This window comes from Aphelocoma coerulescens, chromosome 26 (assembly GCF_041296385.1).
Source record: "Aphelocoma coerulescens isolate FSJ_1873_10779 chromosome 26, UR_Acoe_1.0, whole genome shotgun sequence".
NCBI lineage: Eukaryota > Metazoa > Chordata > Aves > Passeriformes > Corvidae > Aphelocoma > Aphelocoma coerulescens.
Window position 1 is genome coordinate 2,951,907 of NC_091039.1, and position 16,476 is coordinate 2,968,382.

Genomic DNA, 16,476 nt, shown 5'->3' on the forward strand with positions numbered 1-16,476 from the left:
GGTCCTTTCACACCCAAGACAGATTTCTTAGTTGCAACAGATCATCTGTAAGTGATTGATAACACGCTGAATTAATAATAAAAAAAAAATCTATGTAGCTGTTCAGTATTAACTATTATAAAATTTGTATAGATAATTCCATTAAACATAAACCATTGTCAAAATCTGAGGTTAAGATTAGACCTAGCTGAATCTGGGCTTTGTAAGGAGGTTAGAAAGTGAGGCTCTTCCTTACCCTTGCCAACCTTCCTTAGGGAGCTGCTCTCTCGTGCTTCCCTTTCTTCTTCTCCCTCCTCAGCTTTGGCCAGATGAAGAACACACACTGGAACCCCAGCATGGTTTGGGTTGGAAGAGACCTGGGAGACCATTTTGTTCCACCCACCTGCCCTGGGCAGGGACACCTTCCACTGTCCCAGGCTGCTCCAAGCTCTGTCCAACCTGGCCTTGGACACTGCCAGGGATCCAGGGGCAGCCGCAGCTTCTCTGGGCACCCTGTGCCAGGGCCTGCCCACCCTCACAGGGAGGAATTTCTTACTAATATCCAATCTAAATTTACCATCTTTCAGCTTAAAGCTGTTCTTCCTCATCCAGTCAGTCCAGGTCCTTGTGCAAAGTCCCTCTCCACCTCTCTTTTAGGCCTCCTAACAATTTTCTTGATCATCTCAGCTTTCTGCCTTTCAGATAAGTAGCTTATCTTAACAGGATAAGCATAGCAATGTTTTTGCCACAAGTGAGCAAATATTTAAACTGTCATTTTAAAGATAAGAATTAAGAGGGAGGGGGAAATGACAGCTAAATGGGAAGGAAAACTTTAATTTAGTGCTTAAACAGCTCAAGTCCTTATGCTGCAGCTGTAGCAGAGGGATGGCCCTTGTATACCTGATCATGATAAACCCAAAAATCCTTCCACTAAGCTTTGGAATGAAAAGATAACTTCATCTGAAGGAAGCCAAAATCTACATCTGCAAACATTGCTGTTTGTTTATAGCACCCTCTCAGCACAAAGTTTCTCTTACGGCACCAAGAATTTGCTGGTATGAAAAATTAGACATTTAAAGTGTATTTTAAAGTAATCTACAGTTAGTGAGAAAACAGCCAAGAATTTGACTTGCAGAATGGGATATGATTCGTGACTTTCTCGACAGCTTTTACTCAGGTTGAAGTGTGCACCCATCTATTTGAGAACAGCACACTCGGTTAGTATTGGGCTGGTCAGACACTCAGTTGGGTGGCTTGGTCAGCCTTGCAGGTCTTCAGTCAGAGGAGAGAAAGAACTGAGGAAGAGCTGAGCAGAAGGCGGCCAGCAAAGTTCCAGCTAACTTTCACCTCAGTGCAGAATTAAACTTCTTTCTTAAGAAAAAATTAAAAATAAAAAATTGCATCTCTATCAGGATATTGGCTGCTCTAGGAAGTGGCTTCTTCCACCCTTTGCTTCACTAAAAAGCTCTTTGGCCCAGATGGTTTTCTCCTGATGCAGAAACAGGAATGTGTTGGGTATCTTGCACAATTGCATGGCAAAGCTGTTGCCCCCTCAGCTGTGAGGGGAGATGCAATGCCATCTTCACCTGCAGCTGTCCTTGCCTCACACCCCAGCAGATCACAGGTGAGCCATGCCAGGAGAAAAACATTTTCCAGTAAGGCTTCTCCTCTATGCTGTAACTATATACCATGAACACCTAAAAAAGGATCGTGTTCCTCTGCTCCTTCAGGCCAGAAGTGATGTCATTGCCAGAATTTTCATACCACTAAACAAGCAAAAAAGAATAAAAGCCCTTTTATCCCTTTTGTTCTGTCACACTTGTTCCATAAAACCTTTTTTCCACTCCGGCTCAACATCTCTTTAAGTGGAAAAGTCTTATCTGCCACACACTTGTCATAAACTAGGTAGGATATGACGTGAGTTTCAAATACATCTGTATTTATTAAATTACACACTTTAAAGTGAAAAAACAAAAGGAAAAAAAAGTGTTGGTGCAGAAAATGATTCTCTATCTTGACTGCTAGGTTCTTGAGCTGCCTGTATGTAATATCAATGTCTCTGTATTTCTAGGTCTTGATTGCAACAGCTCTGCTAATTGTGGATATCAGTAAGAGATTATCTGACTTTCACTGGGTCAGGTGCTCCACCTACACTTAGTCACAGATTTGGTTTGCCTTTTTTTTAATGTTTAGAAGGTTAGAATCCATCTCTCCAAGGTATAATGGGCAAAAGAGCACATTTTAAGTGAAATTAAATCATGCTTCTCTCAATTTAAATATAAAAAGTTAGCTCCACAAGAATGTTAGCACCTGCAACTTCATAGACATCCATCAAATATTTTTGTAAACATCAAATTACAAAACGCAGTACAACACCCTATGCAATCAATCAACATTTTCCTTTTTTACTACAAAATTTGTATCTCGTACACCTGAAGTAATAATCAATCCAATCTAGACCCCAGATTGTGGTCCCAGGGCAGTGGTCACAGCCCCAAGGCTGCCAGGGCTCAGGGAGCATTTGGACAATGCTCTCAGGCACAGGGTGGGATTGTTGGGGGTGTCCTGTGCAGGGCAGGAGTTGCACTGGATGATCCTTGTGGGCCCCTTCCAACTCAGGAGATTCCATGATTTTATGATTTCCTTCTCAAGCTGGCACTTGCTACCTAGCAAGAATAAAACCAGTTCCTTTTACAAGAAGCACAGCACTGTGTGAATCTTCTCTGTGAAGTCCTGTATTCATAGAAGCTGCTGTAAACAATAAAAATCTGCCAGGCCCTGCTGCCCTACAGACAGTGCTGTGTTTTCTGCACAGGGCTTAGGGATGAAATCTGCCAGCTAAGGACTGTAACACCTCTCTTGCCCCTGTTCCCTTTCCCTCAGTTTGGTGTGACAGCTCATTTCACCAGAAAAGGTGAACCATAGAAGCAGCCTCACACAAGAAAAGGAAGAAGAGAGAATAAGGGAAGAGGTGAAAAGCAACCACACAGAGCAGCAGCTTTGCCTTCAATTGTGAAAGCTGCCACCCACTTGAAAATCACATTTCCAGCCTTCAGAGTGAAAAGCACAGAATCTCCAGCAATAAATCACAGAATCACAGCCTGGTTTGGGTTGGAAGGCACCACAAACATTGTGTCATTCCAGCCCCTGCCTTGGGCATGGACCCACTATCCCAGCACTATCCCAGGGTGCTCCAAGCCCTGTCCAACCTGGCCTTTTGACACTTTCAGGGTGGAGCAGCCACAGCTCTGGGCAGCCTGTGCCAGGGCCTCACCACTCTCGTGGACAAGAATTTCTTCCCAATATCTGATCTAACCCTGCCCTCCCTCAGTGTGAAGCCATTCTCCCCTTGTCCCATCACTCCAAACCTTTGTCCAAAGTCTCTCTACAACTTTCTTGTGAGCCCCTTCAGACACTGGAAGGCTCTCTAAGGACTCTCCAGAGTTTTCTCTTTTCCAGCCCCATCTCTCTCAGTCTGTCTCCAGAGCAGAGGGGTTCCAGACCTTGATGGTTCCAACAGGTCAACATCTTTCATGTGTTGGGGGCCCCAGAGCTGGACATAGAGCCCCAGGTGGGAAATGTGTTCTTCATACCATCATCACTGCTTTGGGTAACTTGGGTTCTAGAGAGTGATTTGACAAACCCACAGGCTGCCCATGCAACAAGAACCAGATGGCCACCTGCAAGATCAGGCAGCAGGAAGCTTTTCACTGGTTTCCAACAAGAGCAGTGCAAGTCTGGGGGTGCGTTAATGGAATTTCTCCTCTGCAAAGCTAAGGAGCAAACATTAACCATACCCCACAGAGGAGGGAGCCGACTGAGGGAGGACAACCCATCAGCCTCTTTCAGAGTTCCAACACTCAAGACAAACAGAGGGAGCAAAAAAAGCAAATTTAAACAGTAGCCAGAGGCAGTTTCATAAAATGCATATGGCCTGAGCCAAACCTCAGAAAGACTTTCAGTATTGATATTCAGGACTATTAGACCAAAGCCCAAGCTTAAGTGGTAGATTCTGCTTGCCAGATTGTGAGAATATAACTTAAATGAGCTACACAGGAATGAGAAAATACCCAAGGAATAGTGGAGGTTGCTGTTTTCCTCTGTTCAACCAGCTGTGCAGTGAACCAACTTAGCACAGCCAGCCTGAAGATGGCTCCGAAGTCACTTAAAAAAATAACAAAATCCTTATCCTGGAATGTAAAGACACCACCGTGGTTCCCATACAGAGCAGCAGAGATGGCCCAGCAGGATCCTGTACTGTCATTTCAGGCCAAATAAAGAGAGATGCAGGATATGTTTATGGGGTTGGTTTGATGTATCCTTTCCATTATGTGACAGCCTGGGAAAGGATGCGGTGGGACCTGAGGTTAAAACAGGTGCTGAACATCAGTGCTACTCCTGAGTTGCTTTCATCACCAAATAAAAAAAAATGGCTTTCTCCATTGTGGTGGGAACAGGAGTTCACAGGTGGATTCCAGCCACACCTCAGGAGAGCAGTTGGGAAATGCTTGAGTTTAAATGTGTGCTTAAATCCTCCCAACTGGCTGTTAAAGGTCATGTGAATCTCAGAGATCTGACAAAGAAGGAAAATCCCCAGAAAACACTGCACTCCCCTTTTCACTCCTGAAGGACACCACATTCACATTTCACACGAGGGTCCACACCTGGTCCTGTGAGCTTGTCAGGCTCCAGATGGGAATTCAGAACATTGGCCCCCTCCTGCCCCAGGGTGGCACAGCCGGGACAGCAGCTCCAGCCAGGGTGGCTGCACCCATGAACCCTCGTGCCCAGAGCTGGTGGGGGATGCATTCAGCTCTGCCCCTGGACCACAGCAGCCAGGGCTCCTCGGGAAACAATCCCTCTCTGACAGACTTAATTTTTGAAAAAACAGAGTCAATTCTATAACCTGAAAGAACACTCATGTAAACATTGAATCCTTAACAGCAAACTGGCATCAACGGAGCTACTAAAATAATTGAGCCAGAACAATGCAAGAGCCTTTCCACTTCTATTTCAGCAGCCCAGTTTTCCACTTGGTAATATAAACCAAGTCTCCAGGTTGAAAGTTGTGTAGTGACATATCCAGGGACAAATGTGCTCACTGACTACCTATGTAAAGATGATAGAACAAAAGAAAGAGAAAACAAATAATTTTTTATCAGGCCTTTCCCTTTAGCACCATCTGATCACTTCAATTGTCCATACCATTACTTAGATATGGCTTCCCATGTAATATTTCAAAAGGACTCACTCCTTCTGTGACTCATGGAGTGATCCTTACTCACATGGGTGAGGTATCTACCTATTTGAGCTGAGTTTCCTGGCAAAAAATTAATATTTTTTTTAAAGAATCTTGATTCATTCTTTCCAGCCTTTTACTAGCCTGTGGTCTCCAGGGAGTGTGTAAATCCCTTTTAAAGGGGAAGAACTTCGGTACTCCTTGGACAGTAAAAGATTTCCTTCTGAAATAAAATGGGGGCCATTGACTGAGGACAATCATTCAGGAATTCCAAGTCTAGGGACTATTTCCTTTAACAGTACTTTCATTGATACAGGGGGCTCAGGCTTTAAGAGGTTAATTGCTGATTGTGGCTACCGCTAGTATGGCAAAACTTTGCAGCTGCTTACTAAACAATGAATTGCTTACTTAATATTTGCTGTGCTGGCCTGGCAAAGGGGAAGCACGTATGGGAGGATAAGGATAGGATACCAGACCATTGATAAGAAGAAGCCATGACCAGAATTCCTGCTTTCAGACCTTGGAACTGGCCTGAACCAGCTTTGGGGTTTGGGGTTGGACCAGGCCCTCAGAGAGCACGCACAGGGAAGCAAGGTGAAGAGTTCAGGTCTGAGGAAGAGCATTTACTTCATCCCAGAGACCCCAGCCCACAACCACCAGGCAGCACTGCACAGGCGTAATAAGATGCTGAGCTAATTATAATACAGAGCAGAGACAGAGTATGAATATGTACGGGTGTGTTGTGTAACCTGGTGCACCTGCAGTTTGTAACCAGATTTATTTCAAGCTGAGCACCGCAGTCGGCACACGTGGTTTTTGGGGGTTACCCCCCCATGTGTCCAGCACCACAATAAACGTACCTACTTTACAGCTTTTGACTTGTAGAGTCCTTTCCGTGCATCATCATGACTTCCTTAGCATGATTGGTGTGGCAAGGGAAGGCTCCCACCACCCTGAAAAGGCATCCACTAAAACAGGCTGATATTTCTATTGTTTACACTTTGGAAACTCAGAGAAATCTATCAGCCAGTGTTGCCTGGGAAGTATTCCTCTTTTTACATCACTTATAGGCAGCTTTCTTTGGATTTGGGTTATTTACACAACACATTTGGCATCTTTTTACTATTGTCTCTGAACTTAGTTGCATTGTTGGTCTTAGAGCATAACTCCTTCCATAGCATCAGGTCCATCTGAGTTCTTGCTTGTAACTTCTTGAGAAGCACTTCCATCGTATTGGTGGTTGTGGGAACTTGTTGATTTGTAATTATCTGAATTGTCCATTTCCATTTATTTTATGAATTTTAAGGCTCTCAGTGACATTTCCAGTTCCTGGCCCCTACAGAGCAAGTAAGCCTTCTGAGCATACCCAGGAGTGTCCTGTCAGATTTGGGACAAACCTTGCCTTGCTCAGGGGAAGTGTGATGCTTTCTTCAGTGAAAATTCATAACAGAGCTGTTTGTCCTTGTACGACTGAGAATTCAAAAGGACACATACACAGGAGAGCTGATTTCTCGTCTAGGATGGGCTTTCAGTGCAACAGTCACCCTTCTTTGCCTCTGCTGCTGGAGTTTGAACTTGTTATGGACAGAGTGGGAGCCTCAGACAAGCACTGAGGCTCCTCTTGCAGCCTGTACACTGCACACACAACCGTGGTGCTCTGCAGGTTTGTTCTCAGCCTTACGAAGCATCACCTCTTCCTTTCCCCAGAGTCCAAAGTGTCCACGTGCTTCTCGCACAGCACGATGTGCCAGCACAGCAGCAGTCCAGAATTGCTACTGTCCAGCATGCCTGTGCTATGCACATTCCTTGTCACTTCCACCATCACCATCACATGTTAGCCCGACTCTGAACCGAAAAGTTTTTGGTTACATCTCGCTCAGATAAACACGCCAAGACAAGAAGCTTGCTCACACCATGCCCCTTACAGATGGAAACTTGCATTTGTACCACAAGTGGAGACCTCTTTCCCTATTGCATCGTATGAACTGCGTTCTCACTCTGCTGCTCTGCAATTTTCTGCTTGACTTCAGGTAAGATCATGCACTTTTTAATTTGCAGATAGCGAAGCGTGAATGTGCTTTTGTACACAAATATGTGCCAGAACAGAAGCACTTGCTAGGTATGTCTTTGTTTCGGCAGCATTTTAACAACATGTGCCAGGAGAGAAGCACTTCCTGAATTAGTTCTTTAACCTCTAAGCCCTCCAAGAAACCACTGCAATCTGGGCAACGAGAAGAAAATGTGTTTGTTCTGGCACATTATTTCTGTGCGAGAGGTATATCCAGATCTTTGGTCATTATGAGCAGTAAAGTCCATGATGACACTCACAGCTGAGGAGGAACATGCAGAGCACAGCAATCTGATGGCACTTTGCAGGTTGTAAAGGAAATAGAACTGCCACTTGGCTGTGCTGCAAATACAAGTTTCCATGCATAAAGGGCAAGCACCAAGCAAGCTTGTTGTGCTGGCACAGTTATCTGTGTGAGATGCAGTTGGAAAACTTTTCCTTTTAGATTCAGACTACAAGACTGAATCTACAAGACTGATAGAATGTGATGGTACATAGAGCACCCCAGGGTGCCGTGAGCAGTTTAAAGGCTGCCAGAAGAAGGGGGTAATTTAGGGACCGTTTCTGTCCTGACACTTACTTCTCTGTAAGGTATAGCTGCAACACTGGAGGTGTGTGAATATGATTGTATTGAGAATATCACAGGGAAGAGGGAAGGTCATTGAATGCTTTCTGTCCTGGCACATCTCTCAGACCAAACTGCAGCTGGAAATGCTTCTCTTTAGCAATGGATTCTGCCCCACTGAGAGAATGTGATGCTATATATAATTGAGAAAGAGGGTGTGAATCACTTGTGTGTCCAGTCTAGCTTACAGACTGCAAGGGGAAGATGAATGTAAACACTGGCTTTTTTTTCTAGGACTGTTTTGTACGAGAGCAGTTGCAGGACGTTTTGAAGGGGTTTGAGATCTACAAGAGTGACAGAGTAGACAGTACACAGAGCTTGAGGGAAAGTTGCCTATCTCCAGGGAGTTTGATGCAATTCAAAGGGTGTGAGATACCTGTTGACCGTGTCCCACAGAAAAGGCTGTGCTGGAACTCACTTTTCTTTTGCAGCCGATAAACTGCACAGCCAACAGCTGAACCATTCTCCTTCCTTCCCAGCTGTATGCGCCATCACATTCTGTCAGTCTCCAAGAGCCGGGATCCGCCACAGAGCTCTTCCCTGAGCTGCTCCATCACGAATGAGGCCGGAGAAGCACTTGGCTTTTCCCTGGGCACTGTCAGCGCTCATCGAAACAACCACACGATGCCGCTGCCGACTTGCAGAAGAAGGAAACGCTCCGAGCCCAGCTCGAAACCACCCCAAGGCCAGAGCCAAGCTGGAAACATCCCTGCTCTCACATCAATGGCGTCAGGACAAAAAGATTTTGCTGATCTTCCTCTTCCAGGTACAAACTCTTATTTGCGCCACACTCAAACGGCAACAAGAACTCCTTGGTGCTAGTAAATGGTTTCAGCTCTCACAGAATCCTGTTTCAAACTTGGAAGCATTTGGCAAAAATGGAGCTCACAAAAATGCTGGCTGGCTGAGAAAGCTGTTGCTGGTGACAACTTCACCTGCTCCCATTGAGCTGCACCCAGCGAAGAGAGGAACTATGAGCCCATCTCAAAAGAAATAGGCTTCACTCCTCCAAAATAGAAAATCTGGGAATTGACCCCATTCAAGGGTGCCAGAACACTGTTCCTGGGCATTACCTGCCCTGGGTACTACATCAGCTGCACACCCAGACTGAGTATAGCTGCTTACCTTGTCCAAAATAAGTGTACTGCCAGAATTTCAGGAGACCACCTCTGAGAAGTGGAAACCACGTGCCAAACTGACCCTTTCAGGAGACCACCTTCAAAAGATGGATACCAACTGTGTAACTGTACAAATGGAGGGAGTGCTTCCACACCAAACATGCCAGGACAGAAAGTTGCTGCTGCCCTTGACCTCCACTAGGCAGCTTCTCAGCTGCACCTGAAACCCTCGGGCTACGTTCTTTCCTTTCCATGGAAAAGCATTGCCATCATCATTCAGGAATTTACCAACCAAAACCTGGATACCACTCCAGAATCAGACACATCCAACAATTGCTCCTACACAGAAGGTGCCTCATCAGAAAAGCCTTGCTGGAGTTTACCTCCCCATGGTACCTTAACACCTGCTCCCCCAGCACTGGCACGATGTCCTTTGCTTCCCAACGAAAGGCACTCCGAGTCACTTGGTTTTGCCTTGCTCCCAGTACCATTGCCCTGTTTTTCCCAGCCTACCCTTGCCTTGCCTTCCCTTGCCTACATCTCCCTTGCCCTGCCTACGACTTCTTTGCTTTGCCTTGCCTTGCCTTCCATGCAAGTGTAGGCAATTCTGGGCAAGGCAAGGCAGAGGTAGGGAAGGCAAGCCCAGTGAGGGGAAAGCAAATGGAGTGTGTGGCAAGAGAAGGCCCCGAAGTGGTAGGCAAGGCTGGGTATAGGAAGGTAAGTCCAGTGATGGGGAGGCCAGGCAGGGACAGGGAGGGCTAGGCAAGGCAAGGCCAGGCAAGAAAGGGAAAGCAAGGCAAGGCAGGGAATGGGTATAGGAAACAATGCAAGGTGAGGGAAGGGTAGGAAAGACAAGGGAAGTCAAAGGGAAGGGAGGCAAGGCATGGCCAAGCCTGGGAAGTAAGGAGGAGGCAGGTCAAGGCAGGGGATGGGTAGGAAAGGCAACACAAGGGAAGGGAGGGCTAGGCAAGTCAAGGGATGGGTTAGAAAGGCAAGGCATGTGAGAGATGGGCAAGGCAAGGACGGTCATAGGAGGGGCAGGCAAGGCAAGGCAAAGCCAGGAGAAAAGGGGCATCAAGGTGGAGCAAGGGATGGGTGAGCAAGGCAATGCAAGGGAATGAAGGGGCAGGAGGGGCCAGGGAAGGACACAGAGGAGTCAGTAAGGCAATGCAAGGCTGGGGTTGGACCGGTGAGGCAAGGCAAGGGCTGTGCAAGGTGATGCAAAACAAGACACGGGCAGGCAGGGCAGAGGAAGGGAAGGTACTGGAGTGGTAGGCAGCGAAAGGCAAAGCATGGCAAGGGAGTTGTAGCCAGTTCAAGGCAGGGCAAGGAAAGGGATGGAAAGAAAAGGGAGCGGTATGCAAGGAAGGCAGGCCAATGGAAGGGCAGGACAGACAAGGCATGGCCAGAAAAGAAAGGGAAGTCAAGGTGAGGGATGGGTATGCAACACCATTCAAGGCAAGGGAGGAGTAGGAAGAGAAAGGCAAGGTGGGGAAGGAGCTGCTAAGGCCAGGCAAGGTTGGGGTATGCAGGGCAAGGTAGGTGTAGGCAAGGCAAATGAAGGAAATTAAGGGAAAGGCTAGGCAAAGCAATGACACAGCAGGGGGAGGGGTAAGGCGAGGCAAGAGAGGGATAGGAAAGGCAAGGCAGGTGGAAGGAGAGGAACACAAGGTGAGGCAAGACCTGGGAAGAGAGGGCCAGGCAGTTACAGGCAGGATGGAGATGAATGGCGATGCAAAGCGTGACACGGGTAGGCAAGGAGAGACACGGCGAGGGATGGGGAGGAATGGCAAGGAAAAGCAAGGTGTGGTAGGAATGGCAAGGCAAGGCAGTCAAGTGGTAGGCAAGAGAAGGCCCAAAGTTATAGGCAAGGCAGGGCAGTGAAAGGCAAGTCCAGTGATGGTCAGGAAAGACAAGTCAGTGGCAGGGCAGTAAAGGCAAGGCAAGGACAGGGAAGAAGGGTGGGGGATGCACAGTAAGGCAATGGAAGGAAAAGGAAAGGCAGGGCAAGGTCTGGGGGGTGTTTGCAAGGCAAGACAAGGTTGAGGCAAGGGAAGGCAAGTCAAATGAGAGGCTTGCACAGCAAATTAAGGAGATTATAAAAAGAGTATGAAAGTTCAGGTGGCTGATGGGTGAGCAAGGCAATGCAAGGCAGAGGAGTGGTAGGAAGGGCAAGGGAAGGACATGTGAGTGTAGGTAAGGCAGTGCTAGATTGGGGTGGGCAAGGCAAGGCAAGTCACAGAAGGAGCAAGCAAGGCAAGGCAGGGCCAGGAGATGAGAGGTAGGGAAGCCAAGGTGGGGGATGGGTGAAGAAGCCAATGGAGTGGCAGGAAGAGCAAGGGAAGGACCCCGAGGGTTCAGTAAGGGAATGCAAGGCTGGGGTAGGCAAGGCTAAGCAAACCTAAGGAGGGGCAGGCGAGGCAAGGCCAGGGAAGAAAAGGGTAGGTAGGTCAAGGTGGGGGATTGGTATGCAGGGCAATACAAGGTACTTGCCTTTCCTTGGCTTGCCCTTTTTGCCTGTTCCTTGCCTGACTTTGCCTTCCATGCCCATCCATTCCCTTGCCTTGCTTTGCCTTGCCTTCTCAAAACTTGCATTGCCTTACTGACCCATCTGTTTCTCTTCCTTGCCCTTCCTTCCCCTCCATTGCCTTGCATGCCTGGCTAACCCATCCCCACCTTGACTTCCAGAATGCTTTTTGGCCTATGACTCTCATTGCTTTGTCTACCCCTCCCTTGCCTTTCCTTGTCTTTCCTGCTCAACCTTGCATTTCCTTGGCATTCCTGATAATCCCTTGCCTTTCCTTCCATACCCCAACCTTCCATTGCCTTTCCCTGGCTTCCACATCATTCCTTTGTACCTCCTACCACTGCATTGCCTGGAATTGCCTTGCTCACCCATCCCCACAATGACTTCCTCACCCCTTTTTTGCAGGTTTTGAGTTGCACTGTCATTGCTTTATCTATCCCTCCCTTGCCTTGCCTTGCCATTCCTACCCAGCCTTGAATTTCCATGTCATTTCTGATCATCGCTTCCTTTGCCTTTCTTACCCCTAAACATCTTTTTCTTTCCCTTCCTTCACTTAATTGCCTTGCCTTGACTTGCTCAACCATCCCCCACCTTGCCTTCCCAACCCCATTTTTCCAGTTCTGCCTTGTTGCCTGCTCCTCCCATTTCCTTCCTTTAGCCCCAGGGATTCAGGAGTAGATTGCATGTGACCCACAAGAGGTCAAGGTGAGCCAGACCTGTCTGTCCTGGCAGCTTTTGTCTGGGAGCAATACTGCAGTGGAACTCTCACTTGCCTTGCTTTGCCCTGCTGAGCCTCCCTTGCCTTGAATTACCTTGGGTGCCCATGCCCCACCCTTGACCTGCCCACTGCTTTCCTCCAGGGCCTTGCCTTGCCAGGCCTACACCTCCTTGGCATCTCCTTGCCATTCCTACACAACCTTGCATTGCCCATTCATTCCTGACTTTGCTTTCCTGACCCATCCCTGTCCTTCCTGGCCCTTCCAACCACTGCATTACCTTGCATTGACTTGCTCACCCGTCTCCCAGCGTGAACTCCCTGCCCATTTATCCAGATCCAGCCTTGCCTTTCCTTCTCCTTCTGGGACTCTCCTTGCCTTGCCTGCCTCTCACTTGCCTTGCCTTGCAAAGCCACCACTTGCCTTGCCTTGCCCTTGAACCCCTCCCCTGCCTGGCATGACCTTACTCTCCCTTCCCCACCTGGATTGAAACCCTTTTCCTCCTGCCATTTCCGAGCCTTGCCTTGCCGTGCCTGCTTCTCCTAAGACTCTCAAAGCCTTCACAGACCTGCCGTGTTTCAGGAGCAGATGAGAGGCAGCCCAGGGGAGGTCACATCCTGCCAGACCCATCTGTCCTGGCAGCTTTTCTGGGACCAATCTTTGCGTGGATTGAATTTTGGACAGGCAATCCACATTTTGCCATGGCTCTGGGACCAGAATGACAGTTCTTTCCCACAGGAAGGAAAGCACAAAGTTTTAGGTGCAGATTAGAGGCAGCCCATGTGAGACCAAGGCTGGCCAGACCAGTCTGTCCTGGCCACTTTTGTCTGCGAGCAATCTTTGGCTGTACTGAATTTCAAACGTGCAATCCGAATTTTGGCCATGCCACCTGCAGCAAGGCCCTTGGAAAACCATTGAGCAAGGAATCGAACATGTGGGAGAACTGGCTGTCCTAAAGATCATTTTTTTCAAATAACGACCAAGCCACCAAAAGTCCAGACCTTTTAAAATGTGCAACACTGGCGTGGTTGGAACTCACAGGACTTGGTCAAGCACACTCCCGCTTCCTAGCGAGGCAGCAATGGGATGAGGAAAACGAGGCAGTGGGTGCTGTGACAAGAAGGCTCCAGACATATGAAAATACTGCCCATGCCCTGAGAAGTCTTGGCTGTGGAAACAGACCTGATCGGGCATATGGAGAAATTGGAAGGGGGGACTAAAGAGAGCCATCAGAAACTCAGGAAGGAGCTTAGGGAGGACATTTTCCTTGCCTCACCAGTGCAGACCAGGGTCTCTTGAGGAAACTTTCGAGGGACAAGGTGGATCAAGTCAGGCTGCAGAGCTGAAAGCTGTCCAGCTGTCTTTGGATATTGCTGAGCAAGAGAAGTGGCCAACACTCTGCCTCTGCACTGGCTCGTGGATGGTAGCAAACACTCTGGGGGAGTGGCTGGCACGATGGAAAAAGGCCAGTTGGCAGCACAGAGGGAAACCCATCTGGGTTGCCAAAGTGTGGCAAGACATCGCCACCCGGGCAGAGAAGCTGACCTTGAAAGTCCATCAGGTGCCTAAGAGCTGGGCTAATGAGGAGCATCACAACAATGAACAGGTTGGTCAAGCTGCCAAGATTGAAATGTCAGAGGTAGATCTGGCCTGGAAACACAAGGGAGAGTTATTTGTAGCTTGGTGCACCCATGATGCCTCAGGCCACCAGGGAAGAGACACAACGTAATGGGCTTAGCCATGGACACTCTTATAGGAGAAAGGTTCACAAAGGATGTCTGGACTTCAGGCAGCTCTCTTGAAAGCTGTTTATTGCATAGGCGAAGTTACAGCAGCTCAGGGAGTGGGTATCCAGAGCCAGCCCTACAGCTGCCAGCTCCAGCTGTGGGCATACCTGAAGCCCCTTTCTGTTCAAGTTACAAAGCATTATATACTTTTCTTTGCAGAGTATCTTAACACATAACAACCAATAAGCACCATACACAATACCTTTACATTTGCCTATAGTCTATCATAGCTACTACCATCACCAAATTATGGTCATTATTATCCAATCACAGTAAGTAAGTTACAATTTAAGCTTACAGTGGAAAATTCTCAGACCTCTCTTCTTCTTGCTACATCAACATTTCTTGTTTGCCTGCCATATCTCTCTTTTTGGTAAAGACATGTTTTCTATTTACTTATGCTTTTCTTGAGACTTATTTACTTGGTGAAAAACATGTCTTTGTTTGTAGTCACATACCTTTGTCCTATTCCTAAAAATCTCTTTCCAACTCATCTCCAAACCTTTGCCTTCTCAGTTACTCAGTGCTCAGTGTTTCAGCAAAACATCTTTTACTCTATATCAAAACTTGCTTTCATTTCTACCTCATCCCCAGTTTCTACATTCAGAGATCTTTCTGCCAAGCCTGTGAAACTTTCTTACCAAACTTTCATCCTCCCCAACACACTCTATCCTGGGTAATCCATGACTGTGAAACACGTACTGTGATCAAGAAGGCCAAGTGGGTAAAGCCCCTGTTGGTCTAAATATCAGTATGGGGAGGCCTGGCAGATGGATTGCATGATGCAGTTGTTACGTGCTGACAAGGGTGGAAGGCACCAGTGGATGGCTGGAGACCTACCCTGTGCCTCCCACCACTGCCTGGGACACCATCCTGGGCCTTGAGAAACACGTCCTGTGGCAACGTGGCAGCGCTGAAAGAATTGAGTTGGACACTGAACTCATTTCAAGAACAGCCTTAAAAACACCAGTGTTTCACCAGAAAAAGGTGTGTATTGAGTGGCAAAGCAAAGGATGGTCAGGAATGGCGTGGGTAGGACAGGCACGGCAAGGCAAGGCAAGAGAGGGGAAAGCAAAGCAAAGCGAGGCCAGGGAAGGAATCAGTGGGCAAGTCAAGGTGGGGAATGGGCACGGAAAGCAGTGCCAGGCAAGGAAGGGTAGCAGAGCAATGCAAGGCAAGGGGTGGGATTTCAAGGCAAGGCAACTGCAAGGTAGGTAAGGAAATGAGTCATAGGAGGAGCAGGCAAGACAACACAAGGCCAGGAAAAAAGGCATAGGGAAGTGAGGGTGGGTGATGGGTGAGCAAGGCAATGCAAGGCAATGGAGTGGTAGGAAGGGCGAGGGAAGGACATGGGGTGGTCAGTAAAGTAATGCAAGGTTTGGGTATGAAAGGCAAGGCAAGGCAAAGGAGGGGCAGAAAAGGCAAAGCAAGGCCAGGGGAAAAAAGTTGTAGGCAGATCAAACCAGGGGATGAAAGGCAAGGCCAAAAAAAGGCAAGGGAGGGGCAGCAGGGCAAGGCAAGAAAAGAGTTGGCTTTGCAAGGAAAGGCAAGTGAAAGGTAGGGAAGGGAAGTAATAATTGGAGGAGCAAGGCAAGGCCAGGCCAGGATGGAAAGGCAGGGAACTGAAGGGGGGGTGATGGGAGGAAGGCAAAGCAATGGAGGTGTAGGATGGGCAGTGGAAGGACACAGAGGGCTCAGCAGGGCAGGAGAGGGATGGTCAGGAATGAGAAGGAACTGTTACGGTGCAAATGCAAAAGCCAAACTGCTGAGCTTTTTGTCCTGCTACCTTTAGTGTCTGAGCCGTCAGGAGTTGTGTTCAGTTTTGGATCCTGTGAGACCGAAGGACTGTGATGGTACCTAGAGCTGAGAAGGCAAGTGCAGAGAGCAGGGGGAGTGGTGCAGTCCCGTGGGTGCAGCTGCAGTTGCAGGCAGCAAGATCTCTCTCAGCTGGCACTTTGTGAGCTCTGTTTTTACCAAATGTTTTCAAGTTCATAGCCTCACTCTGCAAGAATTAAAAAAATCTATAAGCGGAAATAAGTTTGTGTTGCCATTTGAATGTGCTGCAAAGAGGAAGATCCGGGAAATCTTTTTGTCCTGCCACAGTTGCTTTGGGAGCAGGGACGTTTCCAGCTTGGCTCTGGCCTTGGGGTGGTTTCGAGCTGGGCTCGGAGCGTTTCCTTCTTCTGCAAGTCGGCAGCGGCATCGTGTGGTTGTTTCGATGAGCGCTGACAGTGCCCAGGGAAAAGCCAAGCGCTTCTCCGGCCTCATTCAATAAATTCATCTGCTTTCTGAATACTTGTGACAGTAACCAAGGACAATGTCAGCTCTAGTAGCTCTTTTCCCTCCTCCAAGTGTTCACATAACTAATAATTCCTGTGTGCTTTCTTCCTCTCAGCTACCCCAACTGCTCTAATGTT